Source organism: Melanotaenia boesemani, chromosome 11, assembly GCF_017639745.1.
Source record: "Melanotaenia boesemani isolate fMelBoe1 chromosome 11, fMelBoe1.pri, whole genome shotgun sequence".
Lineage (NCBI taxonomy): Eukaryota > Metazoa > Chordata > Actinopteri > Atheriniformes > Melanotaeniidae > Melanotaenia > Melanotaenia boesemani.
The window spans coordinates 26,336,641-26,361,251 of record NC_055692.1 but is presented as its reverse complement, the minus strand read 5'-3'; the positions used below and the strand labels follow the sequence as shown (position 1 = coordinate 26,361,251).

The 24,611-nt window shown below is 38.3% G+C and overlaps 1 protein-coding gene across 5 annotated transcripts in view; it reads right to left on the bottom strand.

The window, feature by feature from the left end:
• The window catches only part of ncor2 (nuclear receptor corepressor 2), an 86,913-nt gene extending 62,998 nt beyond the window's left edge, over positions 1-23,915 (bottom strand). For 3 of the 5 annotated variants that reach the window (XM_042000218.1, XM_042000221.1, XM_042000222.1), the window contains exon 1: positions 23,696-23,914. The gene's annotated coding sequence lies outside the window, so the exon portion shown is untranslated. Of the gene's footprint in view, positions 1-23,695 lie in introns of all 5 variants that reach the window. The other 2 variants (XM_042000220.1, XM_042000219.1) reach the window with 1 other exon arrangement.
• Between the last annotated feature and the right edge of the window lie 696 nt (positions 23,916-24,611).

The following is a 24,611-nucleotide window of genomic DNA, read 5'->3' as shown; positions in this document are numbered from 1 at the left end:
GCTGTACAATGTATTAAAAAACCAGGTCCTAACATTTAGCATGCAACCCCATACACCAACTTATAAAAAAAAAAAAAGACAGAAACAATGAAATGAAAAAAGAAAACAAAAAAAAAAGAGCTAAGCAAAAATTGCCATGATTGTTGTATAAAAACTATGCAAGTGACCACAGACACAAAATAATAAATACTCAAGGGGCGCATGGTGGACATCTAGGTTGTTGTCAGATTTTAATTTTTTTTATGTAGTATACACACTTATGACAATAATTTAGATATAATAAAAATGTCTTTAAGGGAGTGTGATCCACTCAGGTGGTCAGAAGATGCATTGAATGATATTAACTGATTTTTACATTTAGCTTTAAATGGCTGCAGCCCTTGAGAACATGTGAAATTAGTTTTCAGCTTATGGATTTATTAAATTTCACAGATTACACAATGCTCTGCTGTGTCCAGCCTGTTTACTGCGTCGCTCTCTGGCACTCTTACATGCTTGCGATAGTAGTAGTAGGCAGACTAGTACTCGTGACATGTGTCCCTGTGACTAGCCAAGAGAGAAATTAGGACCCCAGCCATTTCTTTGGGCCTCTAGAGGAGTGACGCTTCTCTCTCAATGCTCAGGTTTCAGCACTGTGTGTGAAATACAACAAGATGCATGGTGGCAGAAATAAAGAATACCATGCCACTTACTGACGTCCTGACAAGATATCCGAGTATTCTTAGCTCATTGCAATTTATGAGTACTTACTGCCGTGACCCCATTCAATTCTGTCCCAGGTCCTCTGCTGTGACTTTATCTCCTAATATCTTCCTGTTTATGAAAAATAATAAAGGCTAAAATATATATACTTAACCAAAAAAAAAAAATGTATCAAAATTACTTTGAAATCAAAATGTGAAAGTCAATCTGCAGGCACAGGTTTAACTGCTGAGCTAGTTGGATTCTCCACCATTGCCTAGAGGCATTGTGGGCTCTCTTAACTGCATCTGTAAATTGCCTTAAGTTAGATATTTGGCACGACTGCCAGACCAAACACTGCTGATGGTGGTCAGGTCCTTATAGTGACGACTTGAAAGTTTCCCCCACTGGGGCACACACGGAGTATAATCTGTGCAACCTGTAGAAAACAAGAACTTTATATAGCACAAAATGATGAGATTAAAAAACCATAACAAAAATAATATTTTCCTGATAACAGAAGTGCTCTTCATCATTGGCATAGTATAGACTGAGGTAACTTGCCAGTCTACAATGTCTGACTCTAGCTTTGACCCCATTTTAAGCACAGAGAGGGGCACTATCTACCCTTCCTTCCTGCTCGACTGTCACAAACAACAAAGTCTCACTTGATTGCAGTTACGCAAAGGGCTCTATTACGAAAGGCTGAACATGGCTCTGGCTTTAAGAGACAGAAGAGCTCTGTAAACACAAGCTCACAGAGGCCAGGAGAAGGGAAAACACTACTCAAAAGTCTCACACCGACTAGAGACTGTCTTTGTTTCTCGTAGTCTAAACTGTGGCTTCAGATATTTTCCTGAAACTGACACATTCGTTTTAGTACTTAAGGGAAGTAAAACTCATTTCTCATGAAATACTAGGGGAAAAAAAAGCTTGCTAAATTGGTGTGAATAAACTGCATAATTTTCAACAATATGCAGAAATTGAGGAAAATAAGCTATCTGCCTCAGGTCCAGTCCAGAGATTCCCCTTAAGAAGGAAGAAAACAAGTCTGGATGTGGTCATAAGATCCACAGAAGATAAAAATAAATAAAATAAACTTAATCAAGATGAAGAGCAACACAATGAGAGAGCTTTGACATAAACTCTGAGGTGAATGGGACCTTCCAGACGAGAGGCTTAACACATGCACTGGCACTGCTACAGACACCCACAGGCAAGCTGATGGCTCACTGCCAATTCTGCAAATGAACTCAGTCACCTCACTCCCTTGCTCTGGCGTACTCTCCTTCACTCTCGTCTTTTCCACGGAGTAGAGGGCCTCAGCTTTCAGCCGTGCTAGCCAATATTTCATCCTCTTATCCCCCACCCTCCCTCACCATTTTAGGAATGGCTGTGGAAATACTAGCACAGAGCACAAAGCTTTCAGCCTGCCAAGAAGAGCAAAAGGCCGACTTCAAACAACAGTTTAATTCTACTGACATTAACAGTAAATCAAGTCTGGTAGCTTCACAGTTAAACATAATAAAAAACAATACAGCTAGGTCACATTACATACTGATCAAACTAAAAACAGAACTCCCCTCCACATCATTATTGTATCTGTTCTCAACCAATATTTGACTAGTATGACCATTTCTATCCATAAACAGCTGAAGGCGTTTTATCATACCTTTATTTCATTACAAAATTAATGAAAAATGTTTTAATAAACTGTAATCATGCAATTTTTTTCAGTCAGGATGCCACTCATAGCACAGCATTAAGGTTCTGCCATTAAAAAGAATTAAGGTGGGAAAACAAATAAGCTGCAGTATCAGGAGTTTCCACCAACATTAAAATTAAAGTCCTGCAAAGAGTAGTTTAGTGTAAATTATTTAACATTACAACTTATCTGTGAATTTTTTTGGTTTCTGCAATAATATGCCTACATTCAATCCTTTTCTGGAAAATGTAAAATTTATATAGCCTGATAGTGAAAGACATTTTAGAAATGCTTTGATAACATGAGTCACACCTAGACCTAAACCATGAGTTTTATTCCCACATTAGCTATGTAATGTAAACTATTCATAAAAATAGTCATCAAAGAGAACTTGTGCTATTATGAAGGCTAAAAGAGACTGTGGTTCTAGTAAAAAAGGAAAAAAGTTAAGGATTGAACTAATGGGTAAAAGACAGTCTGAGAACAACATGAGAAGTTTATAAAGCAGCACCCTCAAGAGCAGAACTCATGTGAAGGGGGATGTGAGGACTCAGCCTAGGAATGTGGCACCCTGTCAGGTCTCATAAGGATTTATCTCCCTGGAGCCTCATTACAGAAGGACCTTGGAAAAGCATGCTTGTGCTTCCTTACCCTCTTTTGTTTCCCTCCCACTCATAGTAAACCTCAACAGTGAGCTACTCTGAAACAATAAAACACGCATAAAACACTTGTTAACCAAATCATTTTCCTTCCTATGCTCACACAATCTTTACTAACAGCCATATAAGTTAATGTTTTACAACAGACTGAGAAGGTTTCTAGCTAACTGTTAGCAAACCGGCATCTTGTAGTGGTTATATATTTATCTAATATTTTACAGCTTGTGCTTATGGTTTTTTTTCTACCCATGTTCATTGAGTCGTATTTGGAGCAAGCTCTTTGCAAGGTTGCAGCCAAACGTTAACACTGCTTTTAACACTTGTGCAGTTACCGGAAAAAGAAAAAAAAAATCCTGCAATTAACCTGAAGCTTCAATAAATGGCCATAACAGATTTTTTAAAGCTTGGAGAGAGAAAAAAAAAATAGCTATTTAAGTACTTTCCTAAATTACATCACTCATTTTTTCATTTAGTTAAAAATGACCAAATGTCCTAATTTTCTTAAATGATTCAGACATCTATTTTTGGCATTCAATTTAGATTTTATTGTTTAAAAAAAAGGAGTAAAACTGTACAGATTATGATTCTGCCATTGGCAACAACACATTTTGTGACTTCTAGACCAATTTCCTGTCACATCCTGAATGATGTGACAGCCTCTGAACATGTATTACCTCTTCATACAGACTTTAACATGTCCATTAATAAAAGCCTGCATGTTGACAGCAGCAAAGCAAATGATAAATCAATAACAACCCAGTAAGGGAAAGAGGGGGTATGACAGCAAATAAACATGGGAATTTCACAACTTTAAATTACCAGCAGCATAAGCAGCAGGTGAAAGATCTGCACAACCACAGTAGGAAGCCATTTCCACTGCTATGTGGTTAATATCCGAGATTATTATGACAGAACTGTTCTTTATGATGACAATGACTGCTATTTTTCTGGTAGACACACTGGTATAAAAAGCAGTACAAAAAACAAAAGATCAACGTAGTGCAGAAGTCAGAGTTAAAGATATACAGTGGATACATGTTTAAATGTCAAATAAGATTCAAATAATATGGCATGTTTTAAATAGTTGAGGCTAAGGGTTGTTGAAATATTCTATTTTGAACTTTATAATGCTGTAAAATTAAATGTCAAGTAGCAGACCCTATATGCTGCAGCTGATATCCGAATTTCCTCATTAGTGACATACAGAACAGCTACAAGCAGGTAGGTGGTTAGTGCGATGATAACCCAACACGGCACACTACCTTAGTTCAACTTTCACAAAGGAAATCTATGGTCAAAACACACAGTCAAGCAGCTGAAGACATTGTGTGAAATATGTAATCACACAGCATATTTTGACATAGTGATCATTTGTCTGATAGAAAGGTGTAAAATCACCCCACTCAACTCATTAAAACAACATGACTGGCACTGAAGAAACACCTGCCATTATGGGCAAGGGATTAGTTTCAAAAGTCTATGATATGCACTGGAAACACATTCATACTCTGCAACATTAGTTTTAAGTATTTTGTCATTCTTTTAGCAGACAAGATGTGTTGAGTTTCTACCAAATGATTTCCAACAGGGATGCACAATGTGGCAAAAAAAATGAAAAATTAAATTGCTTTCAGTCTTGATCAGAATATACTTTAATGCTGTCAATTTCATTTAAAAAAACACATGCAATAAATAGTTACAAATTTTCAATTTAGTTTAGGGCTGCAATGATTAGTCGACGTTTGGTTTTTTTGGTTTTTTTTATAGTCGACAACTAATTTACCCGTTGACTATTGTCGGCAAAAAAAAACTACAGAGTGAGACGTTCGTCTTCTTCCCTATCTCTGCGAGAGTTGCACAATGCACATGTGCAAAGAAAAAAAAACTACAGAGTGAGACATCGTCTTTTCTTATCTCTGCTGAAAGTTGCACATGTGCAATAAAGTCCGCCAGGGGAAAAATATGGCGGCCGACCAGGAAATAGAACGGCGGCAGAGGACGCCAAAAGTCTGAAATAACTTCACGTTAAACTTACAAAATAAATCAAATGCATGTAATATTTGTAAAGCGGACCTAGCGTACCACGGAAGTACGTCTGCAATGCTCCAACATTTAAAAACGAGGCACGTCGGACTTACATGACAACCTTATGCGAGAATTCAAAGCTGAAAGTGAAATAAGATCCATTTAATAATTATGAGACACATAATCCGATTGGTCGACTAGTCGTTTTAATAATCGGTGACTAATCAACCATCAGAATAGTCATTAGTTGCAGCCCTAATTCAGTTAAATATAATTTAATAATGGGGGTGGTGTGCCGTGGGTCTGGGCTCTGCCGCTGTCCCCATCCTCTCATTCCCCGTTTGGCATGTGGGGGGTAGGTACCTTCTGGGGTCGGTGGCGGCTCATTGGCTGCGGTCCCTGTATGGCCCGGTCGTGGGGGGCGGCCTTTCCTGGCCTGTCTTGCCCTGGGGGACCTCCTGCGGAGCGGGGGTGCCTAATGCCACTAAAGGCGCAACATCCAGACGGAAGTTTGCGTGAACAGATCACGCGTTGTGTTGCATTTTGTTTCGGGTGTTACTCGTTATGGTGGCGCTGTTGTTTGTGGCATACGTATTTTAAAGTTATTAAACAAATACTTTGTTGACTAAATGCACTTGGAGAGTTGATTTAGTGGCATTAGGTATTCTTCTTTGAGATACATTATAAATAAAATATCCTTACATCACCAAAGTAACTTTTTTAACACACATTTGTGTTTGAACTTGTGTTTACACCTGTTGGACCCACCGGAGGGTCCGTCAGGCTTAAGGGGTTAAAGTACCTAAAATAGGTTGTTTAAATTGTTTCAAATACACCAAATATGCAGATCAATAATGCACATCCTAGAATTGGCAAATCGCTGAATATTTATTGCATTTAGACACAATGCAGTTACAAGACTGAAAAATGGAGCATTTCAATACTTTGGCATTTAATTGTTTTGATTTATCGAAAATCTGAAGCATATATATTTTTAAAAATGGCCACGCATTCCCAAACAACTCTGATGGTCAAGGTTTCCAGTTTACTGCATCTGTGGTGCTCGGTTTCTTTTCACACATTACTGAGCTGTAGCCTGCCATGTTCTGGAAACAACATGGGCACATTTTAACCAAAAAGAATCACTTTAGTTAGTAACTGTTAAAATTTAAGAATAGCAGTAAAAAATTAGATCAAGGTTGTTTTGTTTGAAGAGGGCATCCAGTTCAAGTAAAACAACATCTTACATTGTGTCAAAGCTAGTTGGATTACAATGAAGAGTATGCAATATAGTTATAGTTATACAGTTAAAATTTTTTATCACTGCCTAAGTAGAAAGCATTCATTGTAAAAAGCAGAAAATCATCTGTCACTTTACAACTAAATATCAATGACAACTTAGCTGTAAAATTTATTTATACTCCACAAAACACCCCAAAAAAACATTTTACTGAATGCATTTGATCAGCTGTGCTGCTTGTCGCTCATAAAAAATATTGTGGGAAAGCAAATATAAAAAAAAAAACTGCATGACAAATTTTCCACTCAAAATATAATTTGTATATCACTATATATCATTGTGTCAGAATAATGACAGTAAAGTATCTGATAGCAAAGACATGAGGCAGAGGGGGAGACAGCTGAACAGATACACCGACTGCACCAACCAGACCTACTGATGTAGTCATCAAGCTACTCACAGAGCTACTACTGGATTTCCTGCGTGTTCCCTCACTCCCGGCCGCCATAATTACACACAGTGTGAAATTACATAAAGCGTGCCCCTCCCCCTCCCTCCTGGCTGGTGTAGAAATGGAACCTTTAGCAATAGTCTCCGCCAACTACGCCTCCTTGTTACCATGGAGGCAAAGGCACTGTACCAAAACACACCAGAGGATCTGAAGTTGCTCCCTCTGTTCACAGACACTGATAATATTAAAACCCATTTTACTTAATTACTCAGATTAACTTACCTTGACATTCAATCACATTTGTTCCTGAGTCCTAAATTCAATAACAGTTTGTGACCTATAAATAGGTCTTCCAGGATACAATCATATCTAGAACCCACTAACGCATTAAGAAACCGTGTGTAAAAATTTGGTGTAATTGTTTATATAGTTCAATTACCCCCACACAATCTTTACTTAGGGCACTGCCTGAACAGGTTCATTTTTTTCCCTCTGCTATAGAGTAGGGATGCACCAATCCACATTTTTCACTTCCAATACCAATATCTGGGATTTAAATTCGGCCGATACTGATCCCATTTCAATACAAAAAAACAGCACTGAATTATCTAACAAATTATGTCTCATTGTGTGGACTGAGATCTTTCTTTTGTGTAAGGTAACATCAGACTTGACTTAAAAATTTCTTTCCTATTTTTTGTTTTAAACAGATATAAATTTACCGAATTACTTATTTAACAACTGTGCACCAGCAGAGAAATCTTAAATCAACTTTAATAACATTAAATAAGCTTCACAAGCTTGGTCAAACATGCAAAATTTAGGGCTGGGCACGTTCACGAGTTATCATGGTAACGCATTAATTGATTAATGCATGAAATGATTAATGGTATTGTTTTTTTTTTTTGTAACGCATGTTAACACAGGGGTTAACAGGGGTAGTAATGCTGATTGCACATTCCACAGCAGACTTATAGAAGATATGCAACATCTTGGTGCAGACATTGAAGGATCTCAGCTTCCTTAAGAAGCTAAATCTGCATGTTAATGCATGTTCATTGTCAGTCCAAAAATGTTGCAAGCAGGAGATCCGGCACTGTGTCGGTATAATTTAAGCCCTGAAATTATACACCCATTACAAAAGCTGCTGGATAAAGAAAAAAAATAGCTACGCTAGTTGGAAAAAAAAAATTCTGATAGTCCAAATTATCTGAATATCGATGCAGATACTGAATTGGTGTGGAGGGAAGGGGTTGATATTGTGGAATGTGTGTGGACATTTCATCAAAGGGAGAAAGAAGGACTGAACAGATGCGCTGTTTGCAAATGAGGAGATCACTATCAACAGTTTGGGAAGAGTTTATTCTCAATGACACACTCTCCTCTGCTTTCACACCTTTAAGGACCACTCCCTAGTTTCAACACAAGTGTTTTATGGAAATAAATTAGCATTTTTTCTTTGTTTGTTTTGTGTTTTTTACTGGAAGGCCACAAATGTAAAGTGGCATACTGTATTTCCAATCTAACTTTGAGATTGTTTTTAATGACCCAGCTCCAATCAAATCATATTTACTGTCTAGTGGATTGTTGTTTTTTCCCCAACAGTGACACAGTTACCAAAGTAGTGATTTTGTTACTTGAATGAGCAACTTTAGATAAAACTTAAGTAATGTCTATCTGACAATAATACCCCCAAATACAATAACTATTGGCACAAACAATAATTACATTCCAATAAAAAAAGCCTCCTTAACTGCTCAAGTGCAATATCTTCCTTCCCCACCAAAAGAACACAGAATTTAGTGACCAATTAACCTAACATGCATGTCTTGACGGTGGGAGGAAGCCGGAATACCCGGATAGAACCTAAGCACACGTGAGGAGAACATGCAAACTCCACACAGAAAGGCCAGTGTTGGAACTCCCCCCAGCCATGGCTCAAACCAGTGACCTTCTTGCTGTGAGGCCACAGTGCTAACCACCACACCATATCCCCGGACCAGAATGTTTTCAAGAGCCCAAGTTTTCAAAACATTAGTTTGTCTAATACATTTTCCCAACCCCATGTTGCCTCGCCCCCCAGTGTGATAACCACTGCTGTAGCGTGTGTGTTAGTGATGGGTCCCGCTCTTTTAAAAAAATTGGACCGCACCAACCCGCCCCGCACCTCCGCTTCTATTTTTTTAACCCGACCCGACCCGCCCCGCCCCATTAAAACACATGTTATGATATTGACGAATGCTTTTATTTAGTCTGAGAAAGGTGCATATGGTCTCCTAAATTGGCACTGGAAACTGGCAACACAAAATGTATTTTCATTTGAACGTTAAGCCTATAAACATAAATAGGCAAATAAAGTGTTTTAAAGCGTTTAAGTGTTATAAAGCACATAGACAATGCTACTGTTGTTGTCTGCACTGATTACCTCGTTGAACCTGTCCCAAACCTGTGATTTAGCCATTTGACCCTCTTTCTTCTTTTTAAGGACGTAAACTCCCGAACGAATGTCATTCAACACTTCTTCTTCCATCTTTTGCTGCTTGTCTGCTTGGCGCTTTCTGCACGTAGCCTGCGTAGCCTACTACGCGCCTACGTGAACATTACGTTATAAAACGTGACCTGTGTTTAAATAACTGATAAATATTTTGTCTTACATATTATAGTAACAAAATGTAGACACTGATTAAGGTCTTTATTTTCAGTTTGACAAAAAATAAAATTAATAGATAGAACTAGATATTTCAGAATAGTAAACCACACCAACCCGCCCCGCAGTGAAGCGAAAATTCTTTGACCCGCCCCAACCCGACCCGCGGGTAACCCGCGGGACCCGCGGGTTAGGAGGCGGCCCGCGCATCACTAGTGTGTGTATCCGTTTCGGAGTGGTTGTGTTGTCTTTGTATTGTATTTTTAAATCCTGGGTTGGATTTTAAAAAACAAAAAAGGAAGGAGAAAAAACAGATTTGTGCCATTCATACTGTCATTAAAAAATATTCTAATATGAGCCACATATGGGGGGGGGGGGTGAAATCAGAACCGAGCTGCAGTGTAAACATTGGCAAAGTCTGAAAGTAATCCCAGGTACAGTTCCCAGAAAGTTTTACACTCATTATGCATCCACCAGTCACTCTGACTATTAGTTACAATTGAAAACATTTAGAGCTTTTGTGTGCACATGCAACTCTAGTATAAATATGGTATTAGTATAAATATGGTATGTATATACAAATCATATGATTTATAAATAATCCGCTTGCTTTCCAAAAGATATCCTTTAAAAAATAAAAATAAAGGAGAATTCTTTTTAATTGCATTGTATGTAAGATTGGTGCAATTTGCTCCCTACAGTTTTATGGTAAAAAACTCCATGTGCTCTAAAACAGTGGTTACGAACCCTTAGGTCTGGGACTCCCCAAGGGGGTCTCCTAAAGAGCACAAGGGGTCCCCAAGGCTTTGAAAATTCAGAACCATTGTGATTAATATCCACACATTTGCATTAAGGGGGTCCCCAAGGAAAATAGGTTGGGAACCACTGCTCAAAAATATTTAAGCTCTTGTCATTCAGCATCTCAGCTGATGTTAAGATTGAACAAAATCATAAAGAAATGTACATTTTAAAACCTTTACAAACACTCAAATATACAAATATCATTTTTACATTTGTAATTATTTCTCTCACAGAAAAATAAAAAGTGCAGAGCTTAAGATGCCCATGACCTGGATGACAAAATCTACAGTCATCTCCCACTATCTGTAGGCATGGTATCTTCAAAGCAGCTGCTTATCACTTTAAAATTCTCACCAAGCATAAGTAGTGTAGAAGATAAGAGTATTCTTTATGTAGCAGTTTTCCCACACTTGTGAGGTAATTAAGAATGACTGAGAAAAATCCAGTTACGGTTAAGAAAACTCAAACGATATCCAAATCCTTATCTCTGTGGGATACATTCTCTGTAGTACAGACCAGGTTAGTTTTTAGACTGCATGGACATTTTGAGTGGTCAAATTCAATTTTGAGGGGGAAAAAGAAAAAAAAAAAAAGAAAGAAATGCAGTGGTGAGTTAAATATCATAAAAGTGGCTGCAGATCCTTAGAAGAAATCAGCCAAGAAGGATCACAGGACCATTCTATGGTGCAAAAAAGCCATGTCAGAACATCAAACCAAGTGGAAAATACCCCCTGCAAAAGGTAGTAATATCATCTGAGTATACCACTGAGACAAGAGAACATGAGAGCAAATACAAAGGGTTCACCACAACAAACAACCAACCAAAAACATCTGCAGAAAAGGCCTTCAAATTAACACAGAGGAGGAAATTCTTCGGTGCAAACCACAGGTTTTCAGACCTCAGGCAGGATATAAAGAGGACATTTTATGCATAAAGATGCTTCTGCTGCTACAACCCAACCAGACATGTCTCTCTGTTTTAATTCCATAAACTCTGATTTAGATTCTCATTGTTTGGGTTTGTTTTGGTTTTTTATAGAACGGCATCAGTGTTGCACTGATCAACATGAACATGCATTAACATGCAGATTTAGCTGCTTAAGGAAGCTGAGATCATTCAATGTCTGCACCAAGATGTTACATATCTTCTATAAGTCTGTTGTGGAATGAGCAATCAGCTTTACAGCCATCTGCTGGGGCAGCAACATCAGATCCAGAGACTCCAAGGAACTGAAAAAATAATCACGAAAGCTGGTTCTGTACTGGGGGATAACTCTGGACCTGATTGTCCAGAGAAACATGCTGCGCAAGCTGCTGAACCTAAAAGGACAGTTCTTTACATCTCCAACACCATACAGTGAGCAAACAGAGTATGTTCAGAGAGAGGCTTCTTCAAGTTCACTGCAAGACAAAAAGATAAAAGGAGATTATTCCTGCTAGTAGCCATAAGCCTCCAGAACAAGGCTCTTAAGGCCCGTCTGTCAGTTCCATCCATCTCCTCTATCGGTTACACATGTAATTTGGTCTGCTTTCATGGAGCTTTGCTATCCGTCGATTGACGCAGAAGTAGGAGCAATACCACTGGAAATCGTGGGGGCAGTGCTGAGCAGCATAGCTGACATGCGACCAGTGAAAGAAAACCAGAGAAGAAGAAGAGGATCAGGAATAGGGGAAAAAGCAGAAGGATAAAGACAAGCACAACTGTAGAAACTGAAAGAGCTTTTGAAGAAAGACTATAGCGTTCAGGGTGTGTTGGGCAGATGGAAAAAAAACTTTATAGCGATGCATAACCGCTGCCACACAGAGTCTGAAACTGACTATGGATCGTGGGATTGAACTCTGAACTTAATTCCTCCACTAGTGGGCAGAGCGGATTTAACAACCATGGCAATGGAAAAGACGCATGGACAGCGACGTATGATGTATTCTTATTAAACACTTTGTTCTTTACATAGTTGAATGTGCTGACAACAAAATCGCACAAAAATTATGAATGGAAAATCACATTTATTAACAAATGAAGGTCTGGAATTGGAGTCACACTCAAAATTAAAGTGGAAAAACAAACTACAGGCTGATCCAGCTTTGATGTAATGTCAAAATGAGGCTCAGTAGCGTGTGTGGCCTCCACATGCCTGTATGACCTCCCTACAATGCCTGGGTATGCTCCTGATGAGGTGGCAGATGGTCTCCTGAGGGATCTCCTCCCAGACCTGGACTAAAGCATCCGCCAACTCCTGGACAGTCTGTGGTGCAAAGTGGGGTTGGTGGATGGAGCGAGACATGATGTCCCAGATGTGCTCAATTGGATTCAGGTCTAATCACTGTTTCAAAGAAAAAAATGGTTGCAGAATCTGACCTAATTATTGCTGACAGTTTGTGAAGGTGGAAGACAGTTTATTTTAAGGGTTGGAAGAATGACAACAGCAATCCATTTTGAATTTTCTACAGCATTGGTTTTACATTTTTGACTAAGAGAAAAATAAATAATAATGGTAGAATACAGTTCAACAATGTGACCTTTAGTGTTTTAAGTGTGCAATTGTGTCACAGTCCATAAATTTACTCAACTGTATAAGGCCAGAACCAACACACCTTTTTATCTGTTGGCTCTCTTGTTAAGGCCCACCTGACATTCAGCTCTCCATTCTGAGCACCAGCAAATAAAACTGAGGATTGCACTTGTCTACGGAGGTGACCTACTTCCTCCGCACTGCTATTTAATTATTCAAGAGCTTTGAAAAGTTCCTCTGTATGGCAGCATGCAACCCAAGAGCCTGTGTTTGCAGCTCATGATAGCAGCCTCACAGATCTTCCATTTATGCCTGACAGGATGCCAGAGTGTGCGTACGCTTGGGACAGTGTGCATGCAAGTGTGTTACCAGACATTAATGCCCAAAATGCATGCCAATGTTATTACACAGACCTAAATCTGATACACACGACTGAATGATGAATCCTGCTTGAATAACGAACAGAAAAAGATTTTACTGGGGAAAGATCCAAACACCACAAAAATAGCAGACCAGACATAACACCAATGGTTTAACCTTAAATGCATTTAAAGGGTTAAACTCAACTCATGGATCCAGCAAACATGTCAAGACAAGCGTGTGATCCTCCAACATAGTCTGTAATTAAACCTTCATACCTTTCACTGCCATATTTTCTCTGTAAGATCAACAGCCCTAAGGTGCATGCCCTTGGCTGCCATTACTAACATGCTTTAGGAGGGGAAAAGGGGAAAAAACCTAACACGCAGTTTGAGTAAAAATATTAGACTTAACAGTATGATAAATGCCACCCACATCTGTATCCTACACACAAACAAGAGCAATGTCATATAACGTGCTGTCATCCAAGTTACGTAACAGAGCCAAGTGAATCACTTACCACAGAGACATTTCTAATCTCTGCTAAGCTCCTGGCTGGCTGACTCTCATTTATTTGCTTTGAGCATGGATGACTGGTTTTAACAGCAACTTCATTTCAGTGTCTCCCCTAGATTCACAGCCTTGTTATTTGTTGATCCATCAATCAACAAATATGACACTAAAATAGCCGTTTAAATATCATGCAACAGCTAGGATACGATGTGAAGTTGGGTTGCATTTCCGAACGTCATCGTGACACAATTTTCATATGTGACTAACAGTTGGTGTTAAAAAAAAAAAAAAAAAACTCAGCACAGAAAAAAATTTTACTTTTTAATTTCGTTGTGAATGCAATTCATTCAGTGTAGTTGCTCTAAACATTCTTAAAGTTCAGATTTCAGATGACATGTTGACATTAATAAACCTACAAAGCAGCAAGTTATTTCATCTTCACATGCCTCGGAGAGTTTTATTTAAAGAAAAAAAACATGTCTGATTTGCAGGTAATTGACGTGTTTTCCGACACACTCGCTTTCCTCACTCGTATTTATGCGTGTGGCATCAGGGCGCAGCTATGACATGACATCATGTCAATCAGACAGATAATCAGACGGTTCAGTTATGAATAAAATAACACAGTATAAACCTGTTCTAGAAGAAGGGGAACCTTACTTCCGTTCTAACTTGGAACAGTATGGAAAATAAGACAAATAAATTAATGTGACCTTTTAGTGGGGCTTTGGGTCTTGTTGAGGGGGTGGGGCACCCCATCAGTATAACAGTAGGGGAAACTCTGCATTTATCAAGGAATTATATAAGACTAATAAAGCAGCTTAATAGACAATGGCTAATCTTTTGCCACACACAAACCCAAACTCAGAGCAATACTCATATACAACATTTCCAAAAAATATAAAAACACAATGGTTTTGTTTAGGTTGTTAGACTGTAGGTCTTAAAACTAGCACCTCTGAAATTCTTGCGCCATATGAAAGGTTTTTGTGGTGTCTCTGGAAAAGTTCTACACAATGAAGTGCAGGAACATAAGAAAAAAAATCTCCTTTGAAATCCAAAAACAAGCCCAATTTAAGAGGTCTTGCATAATTACATAAAGAATTCAAAATCCTGGAGGGAACGATAAATCCTGCACTCCTTTTGAGATCTAGACTGTGACAGATGTAGAATCTGTCTGACCTCTAAACCCCATAAACCCCTTGGCCGGCAGGCCCAACATACCCCATCCCCCTTCCTTTATGATGACTGCATCCTAACTATAGAAACAGGAGTGCATTTAAAAAGGCAGCCAAATCTTGAGCCTGTAAGCCATCGGCTACTTGCAGGGTCTGTGTGGGTTCTGCATGAGTCAATACAAGAGACATTTTCTTGAAACAGCATGACACTACCACAGCTTTCCCATTTGACATTTTCAGAAAATAGTAACACTGCTTGACTTCAATACCTAGTCACCACTACATCTGAGTTGGCACTGTGTCCAGTTCAATGGCTCTTTTTGAGTTATTATAGGTATAGCAACAGACCAGCCATGTTTTATCATAATATTCTGCCACACAGAGTCACACATAACATTCCCTACAAACAAAACCTACCAGATGCAGTCCAGTAGTGAGCAAGAAATGCAAGACAGCTGCTGTAATTCAGTGAGAGGGAAACTAAGAGGGAGGAGTGCAACAAGCAAGGAGGCAGTTTCACAGTGCATGCCTCATATTTCCATCTTAGGTTTCTTACAGTGCCCCACCTACCAGAGTTGTGTCATTTATTTCCCAAAAATCATCATTTTATGTGCTGGAATTATTGTAGATGTGTATTTCCACTGCAGCCTGCTGGAACACTTACATCTGGTTATGATCTTGAGATAATAATATGCTAAAATAAACTTATAAGTATGTAAACTACCAGACTCTGTGTTATACTAGTTATTATTCAAATGGTTTTCACCCACAAACAACAGGTTACTGTGTGTTGCATGTGGTAAAATGTTGCTGTCGGCTCTGAATATTTTTGTATATTTGTATGCTGTACACACTATTCACATCTGTGGAATTTGTGGCAGATGGCTGTACGGTCTCTGCAATTTCCATCAATCACACACAAACACACATTAGCATTTTGCATCTAGTTTCCATAAATGAAGTCAAGGTACTGTCATTTTGTGTAAAGTATTTCAACTTCTGTCAGAAAGCATTACACCAGACAAGCATGCTTTGCATCCAGAGAGAATTATAGGACCTAAGCTCCAAGTGCATTTATACATTTATACATTTATAATGAAAAAGTTGGTCAAATAACAAAGGGTGGTCAAAAAAAAAGAAAAAAAAAAAAGAATTTAGTAAAAGATTCATTAACCTATACATCTCTCCTTCCATGGCTGTTACATAATTCTCCTTCCTATTTTCACAATAGTTTCAGCTGACATTTAATGATTTCTCACATGATAAAAAGCTGATCATAACTTCCTTTTTGCCACCGTGACACAGCAACCCGTATAATAGAGACCATTTTGTGTATTTAAAAGAGGCAACTAAGGCAGCTAATTGTTCATTTTTTTAGGCTAATTACAATTTTGATAATTACTAATTGTTAGAAATACCAGTAGCTAGAAATTACTAATAGACTAAAGAGTTTGTTTGCTTGTTGTTGTTGTTTTTGTTTGTTTAGTTTTTTTTTATAACTAACAGTTATAAAACCAACAGTTTGGCTATTTTATGTTATAACTAGGCCTTTCATGATTATAACATTTTTAACAATTATTTGTCAAATAATTGCAGTGTTTTTATGTCCAAATCATAGCCTGATCAAACACATAACACATACGCTTTATGAAAAACACTCTTGTACTGATTTCCTTCTAGACTAGCTGTACACATCTGTGGAGGGTGAGTAAAAGTCAATTCCTTTCATATCCTTGAGAAACTCATCCTTTTGTGGTACAATCATTTTTTCTTATATCAACATGTTTTTCCAAGTAATTCATACTGATTATTAAACTTTTCCAACACTTCTTTAAATACCAGTTTTTCCAACTGTGTTTAAAAGCTACATTTCCTGGACTCCATACTGCATTAAACAAAGCGTACCATCAGATACCATCACATTTTCCTTTAGTCACTCTTTTGAAATATTTTTCAATAGCAGTTGTCCAAAGGGACCTGGAGCTGCGGCTTTAAATCCAAGTTCAGAAGTTGAGTATCAGGACAAAACTGAAGTTTTAATTATCAGTCCTGAAGACAGAAAGATCATTTTACCAAAATTACAAAACTTTAAATATTCTGTGTGTGTGTGTGTGAGAAATCTGGGTATCCATTTTGACTCCGATCTGGATTTCATTCCACACATTAGAAATGTCACATAGACAGGATTTTACCATCTTAAAAACATCGCCAGAGTCCACCCTTTTCTCTCTCTTGCCAGCACAAAGGTGCTGATGCATGCTTTTATTTCTAGTAGAATAGATTATTGTAATGCCCTGCTCTCTGGTCTTCCCAAAAAGTCCATTTCTAACCTGCAATTACTCCAGAACTCAGCAGCACGGGCTCTGACGAGGACCAGAGGGCGGGAACACATAACACCAGCTTTAAAATCGCTGCATTAGTTCCCCGTGCATTTCAAGATTGATTTTAGTTGTTTATAATGCTTTAATAAGAAGGTCCAATACTAATAATCAGACCAGCTTTTAGACCCTGAGATCCTCTGGTACCGGTCTCTTAGTTGTTCTTAAAGTCAGTATCAAGACTTATGGTGAGGTCTCGTTCCACCACTCCGGGTCTCGACTGTGGAACAGCCTGCCAGAGAACCTCAGGGCTGCAAAGACTGTTGATGTTTTTAAAAACAGGCTCAAGACCTTTCTTTTTAGTTTAGCTTATAGTTTAGCTTATAGTTGAATTTTATTTGATTTAGTTTAATATGTTTAATATGTCCGATAGTTTAATATGTCCGATTGTCATTTAGTTTATTTCTTTTAAATGCCACCTATTTGTGCGGCTTCCCATTTTATTGCTTGACTGTTTTATTGTTTTATTTTACCCAAGTACAGTTTTTATAAACACCTTTATTTTTTCTTTTTTATGAACTCCTTCATCTGTATTTTTATTCTTGTCACTCTTATCAGTTCTTATTGTTTATAAGTTTATTTAATCTTGCTGTTACTTTCTAACTCCAGTGTTTTGCTCCTGGGGATCCTCCACACTGGTAGCTCTACCTGCTCCGTCTGCAGGGTTGTTGCCATGGTGACTGCCCTTGTCTGGGTGGCTGGGGGTCATGCACTGGAGCACTGTGGCTGTGGTGTGGACCCCAGCCTGCCCTGACCTGGGTGGTTCCTGCGGTGGTACTCTCTGTGGTTATGAGTGGGCTGGCTTCCGGTGTGACTGGATCCGCAAGATATTGTTTCCTTACAGCAGTGTCAAGCCAGGTGTTTTCATTTCATTATTATTTTTATATTTACATTCAGTTCAGAGATATTAACTGGGGATGGGAGTTCACGTTCGTAAAGAATGGGGTACGGGCGGGTGGGGGGAGTGTACATGCGCTTTGTATGTGTGTGAGCTTATGTGCGTTTGTGGGTGAACTATTATGAGGTGTGTTTTTTATTTTTTGTTATATTCTTTGGTGTGTGAATGCTTTTAAATTTTGTTTTTAATATACATAATTTGTTTTTATTATGTACAGCACTGTGTGTTGCTTTGTGCATGAAAAGTGCTCTATAAATAAAATTTTTGAGGTTAGTGGTATTAGTATGCACATTTGACCTCCAAATAAGTAGTGGGTGGGTTAAAACTCTTCACACATGATGTAGAGGACGGATGGACGCAATGTGGTGACTTGGTTCCTAAGGCCTGGTACACACAAAGTTTTTTTCTAATCTGATTATATTTTTATCTGGTTGAGACCTCACGCGTGAGTCAGCTCACTCTGTGACTGGCTACATTCTGTTCCACATCACAATCTACAGTCACAACTCAGGAGTCGCCGGCTTTCCACACACACTTCAAGATATTTCGCCGAAAATATTGAACATGTTTAATATTTCCGATTGTCAGCCACGACCCGTTTCAGAGCCGATGAGTTCAGACCACATGATAATTTTATAGGAAAATCTTATACGACTCAAGATAATCGGGCGTTTGCTGTCCTTGGTCGGGAAGGGGAAAAATTGGGACAAAAACAACCCGATAATCTTTATGTGTGTACCAGACCTAAGATCAGGAATGAAACTCAGAAGAAACTGTGGGTCTCCAGTGACCGGCCCCAAACTGTGGAATGATCTACTGTTGAATGTTAAACAGGCCGATTCACTTACTGTTTTTAGGTCTTTTAGGCCTTCTTTAAACGCCTTAACTACCAAAATAATATATATATATAAAAACAGATACAAATTTTGGGTAATGGAGTAAATAAAATAATTTTTATAAACAACAAAACGAGTATGAGCTTCCTAAATTCCAGGTTCATAAACATCTTTTTCTCCAAACAGGAGAAGATAATGAAAGAGCAGTCAGTCTCCCTAAGGCAACACACATAGAAAATGCTAATCTCTGCGCCCATTACCCTCTTAGATGAGGTAGGGATATCCCCTCATGAACTATTAGATATCAAAATTGCCCTGATAACACTGTACCATTGATTTGTGTTCTTAAGTCAACAGTGTCGTAGTGTAAAGCATTATCACATTTTGTGCTCTCTAGGCTGCCCTAGCAAATACATGAACTGTGTTCAGCAACCTTAACAGTCTGAAATAGCACAATGCTGTATGTATACCTGACACAAACTGTTTCATATTGCATGCTATGTAACCAGAACATGATCAAAATCTACATCAACTTTGTGATCTCATTCTTAAGCTTGATGCATGCGACGTCTGCGTACGGTAGTATCGGCAAAGTTGACGATGGTGAAATTTGCTCTGGTGGTGGCAGTAGGGCCGTATCGGCTACACGGGATGGAGTCTTTTTTTATGTTTTACTTCAGTTCCAGTAGGTATTACCTATTTTAGAACAACAACAATGGTGGCTGACATGGTGCAGTACTGCATGTAACCTCGTCAATCAGTCTCTCATCAACTTGGTCCGCTATGTTTTGTATTTAAAAAATAGCGGTTACCGCACAAAATCAGCAAGAAGATCCAGAAATCCAGAAACACTTAATCATAAACTGATCCAATAACTAGGTGTATTTTAGAGTAACCATGCTGCGTAGCAGAGGTGCAAGTCAGCTCTGGAAGAGGTGTGCGTCAAGCCTCCGCGGACCTACACGCAGCCTACGGCAGATAATGCAGACGCAGCGAGAGTATAAATCCAGCTATAGTCATCTTTTCAAGTGAGATATTTTTTTTATAATCATGGTTTCCTTTATTGTGGCCTATAATCAATTTAATCACAGATAGCACTGCTTTTCACATGCACAGCTATATGGTGTAATATTTTCCATCTTCATGCCTCTGCTGCCAACATAACACTACATATTGCAGTACAAGCACAGAAACCAAGAGGACTAGCTGCTCTTGGAATCAGCTGTTGCCTTTGTTGTCAACTGGTAACAATTTACGTATTACATAACAGGGTGCTTATTGCATAACAGGGCAGTAACATGTACTGTTACTGTCCTGGATACCAGCTCCATGTAGTTGCTAACGGGTGCTGCACTAGAGCACATGCACTAAGCGTTTTGATGGTGGAAGGTAACGAGAGGAGCAAGGAAAATGTGGATGCAGAAATACTCATCGCTAAACAGAACACAACGTTGGCTATTTTGAACTATGTTGTTAGAAGAAAGATACTAAAATCTAGCGTTAGCTAAACCATGCGACTGGCGTTAACACAGCACAAGCTATAAAGTTCAGCCCACGTCAGTCTGTGCATGAGACTTTTGCTAGTGGAGCTCCATATGAAAAAAGTCAAAGCAGCAGCTTTTTTCATTTTATTTATAGCAGATCTTATTATCATCACAACTTTCAACAGTGGTATATACAACGTATAGCATGTTTTCCTGATAGCCCTAGTTAATAGTAACTTCTTTTCCAGTAGCTACATTCATCTGTTCTCTTCCATTAAGGCCGTTGCATCATTACATATAGTCATGCATGCATTTTTATGCCAGAGAATTACCTGATATTTGTTCCTACATAATCATCTGATCAATCATTTGAGATTATCACAATTATTGTTTATAATCGTCTTTATTTGTGCCAAACTGGCGCACTTTCCGTGATGTCATCTCTGCACAGCCGTCCTCTGCAGTACATGAGATTTTACACCCACCCAGTGTTTATGTCAGTGTATCTCATTTGCATTAGATCAACTGCAATCTGATAAGAATTCGTTGACATTTAATGTTACAGACCTAATTTCACAGCCAAACGCCACAGCACAAGTGTGGGAACATTTGACTTTGAGCCAAATGAAGAGAGTCTATTTTCTTGAAAAAGCCGGTATGACAGATCTAAACACGAAGGTGTTGTTCAGAAGAAATACCACTAACCTCAAAAAATCATCTTTCCATCCACCACCCCAGCTTGTTTTTCAGTTTAGAAGAAAACCAACAGCTACAGGTCATACAAGTGACATATGCATAAGTGAAATATGTACAGCCAAGGAATGCAGCCAGTCATGCTAAAAGTTAAAAGAGCATTTAAAGAGATGTTGCAAAAGTTTAATTGAGAAGTATAAATTACTGTGAAAAAAATAGCTCCAAGTTAAAAAATCTGAAACTTTCAAGAAATTGACTTTAATTCACCCTCCACAAACATGTATGTGCATAACACAAAAGCAAAAAAGGTGTATTTGTATAGCACATTTCATATACAAGGCTGTGGGTGTCAGAATTACATAAAAATAAACATTGACAAATCTTTTTTTTTATAATTATTTGTCAAGCAAATAATCACAATTTCCCCTTAGAGAGTAATTTAATTTCATACCTGGTTAGATTCCATCAATTGAAAGACATTTTCCCTTTTACTTTGTAATCTTTGGGTGCTCAAACAGCAGGAACAAATTTACCTGTGGTTCCAAACAACTGCTTTGCTTGCTTAATAACTGAGCTCCACTGAATCTTAAAGACTTCCGAGTTTCATATCTTCCCAACAGTCCCTTATTCTCAGGCTGCTGGTTTGCTTGTGGTTCCTAGAGTTTCTAAAAGTAGAATGGGAGGCACAGCCTTGAGTTATCAGGCTCCTTTCTTATGCAACCAGTTCCCAGTACAGGGAAGGAGACACCCTCCCTACCTTTAAGATTAGGCTTAAAACTTTCCCTTTTGATAAAGCTTACAGTTAGGGCAGGCTTGAGTGACTTAGTCATTCCTTTAAGTATGCTGCTATAGGCTGAGACTGCTGGGGGATGTCCTGGTATGCACTGAGCACCTCTTTGCATTTTTCTCTCGACTCTATTCCCTGTGTATAAATACTGTTTATGATATTGTCATTTATTACTGATTCCCTTTTTCAATCTCAGTGGGTATCTTTGGTTTGGAGTTATGGTGCTTGCTGACTCCTCTTTCCTATCCTCTCCAACTGCAACCAGTTGGAGAGCCGATGGGCATTTTTCCTGAGTCTGGTTCTACCGGAGTCGTTCCTTTCTGAAGTTTTACCTTTCCACTATCATCCTCCAACCAGTATATACTCATATAAAATCTGTTGGTTTCCTTAGAGATTTTCCTTTTATTAATTTGCTTATGTGAACAGTTATTATAAACTAAACTAATGTGGATGATAGAATGGATTTGTTTGAATTAGAAGACTTGGACTGAACTGGACCATATCTTTTAAAGTGCCTTGAGATGACTGACATGCAGTGACACAATACAGATAAAGCTGAATCGTGGGTGGCAAATGTCCCAGACACATAAATCTTGACAATATCTTCTCTAAAAATTCCTCTTAAAAAGAAATCAAAACAAAGAATCACAAAAAGGACACAGAATATGGGGGTTCACTTTGTGAATAAATATTCTATATTACTGAATACCCCTAGTTTAACAATGGTTTCATAATGCTTTTATGATAACTGTGGGTGTTGCATTGTAATTGTGCAAGGGGTTTGCTTTAATTTAATTAAAGCTAGGTTCATGTCCATAGAAACTGTTAATAGAGGAAGAAACTATCTGACAGTGCCAAGTGATCGGCAGTAAAGCACAACAGATGAGGATCACTGCAGAGTGAAAAATACAGCCTCCTCCTCAATAACAATCTATGAACGAAATAAAAGAAATAAAAATATTATAACAATTTAGTTATCATCTAGCATAATAATAATAGCATACATACTTATGGTAAAGCATAATTATGGTAAAGCAGCCTAACTTCTACAATTCATTCACATGATTCACTAATCTGTGATTCACCTCAGCTTTGCTCCAGCATGTATACGGTCACATTATCAGTCTGAGACAACCAATCACAATGCTAACTCCCTGACGTCGCCATTAACTTGTATCGTTTATGATTTGATCGATCGCTATCAATGTAATTAATAATTTATCGCCCACCTGACAACAAAACATTTTTACCAACTTATGTTAACTATGAATACAACGTGACTTAACTTAATCTAAAACCTGTGTTTACAACGTAAACTGGATGTTTCTTGGTATAGCCTAGTTAGCAAGCGACATAGCTTTAACAGCCACTAAAATACCCTGGAACACAGTAGAAAGTTGGCATTACTCATTAATAGTGAATACTAATATTATTGTGTGTAGCATGGCATTTTGAAGGTGAAACGCCGTTATCAGATTATTTTACTTCAACAAAGCGTTAGCTTTTCGGCAGCTATGACAGGTCGTTTAGCTAGCCCCGTTAGCTATTTGCTATTTTAGCCTAGCAATGTAGCACGTGTTTCTGATTTATAAAATAATTAACAAGGTGGCGATGCCAGCCAATTATGAGTAGTGTAGTGAGGTATGTAACCACCGAGTTATACAGTTCTCATGACGTTTTATTTTCAATAGGTTTGAATAACCTTCTGATTATAGCGTAACATATACTCGAAAAGGTCAATACTGCAATGTATGTTTCTCATCCAAATAATAGCCAGACCCCGTCATCCAACAACAGAGCAGACCCCACCAAACCAACACACAGCCAGCAATGGAAGCTAACTAACCTTAGCGGCGAGGCAGAAGAACCCGTTCGGTGGTAACAACGTAGAATATTCAATGTCCCAATCCTCGTCAGTCGATCGTTTCTATACTTAAAGATCTCCTCGATTCGACTAAATGTCTCGCCCCAAAATTAATCCACAAGCAAGTGTAGTTTTCGTTTTCATTTGTTCTACTGGCGGCTTTCGGTGATGCCGTGCCAGTTCCTGCACAACACAGTGGTCTGATTCTACTCCCTGAACCACCGCTGCTAAGACCATCGCGGGGCTGAACCGCCTCTCTGTCTTTCAATAGGTCCACAAGCTCCGTTGCCCCTCCTCTTTACTCAAGGACTACACATTTCCCATGCCCACAACAAATTCATTATTAAATGGATGTGTTGTTAAAATCAGTGCATGAAGGATCCATGTGTGTTCAATTAGATTATGTAAAAAAATAGAGTGCAAAAGTATTAATCTGCAGCACTCTGTATTTCTATATGCCTACATCTGGAAAATGGAAAATTATATTTCATTCAAGTTACATAATGTATTTAAAAAACCTAAGTAGATTAATTAAACTATAGTGCATCTTTTAGAAGTTTTTTAATAATCATTTGCACAAGAATGAAGATTAAAGAGTTTCATTTCCACTTTCAGATGATGAATTTCAAAATAAGTTTTAAAGGGTTTGCAAATGAAATCTGAGTGAGCACTTCCAAAGGCGAAACTACAGTTACCTCTGAAAAAATAAAATAAAATAATAGATTAAAAATGGCATAGTATCGTGGTTCCTAAGTTAAGCATGGAGAATTTATCCTGAGCTAATATTTTCAGATATTAGATGTCTAATACCTCCTGATTAGAGGTGACAGAGAAACGAATAAGACTGACCATAGGTTTAGAGCAGATTCTTCAGTGTTGTCGTCTATATTTTGTTTTA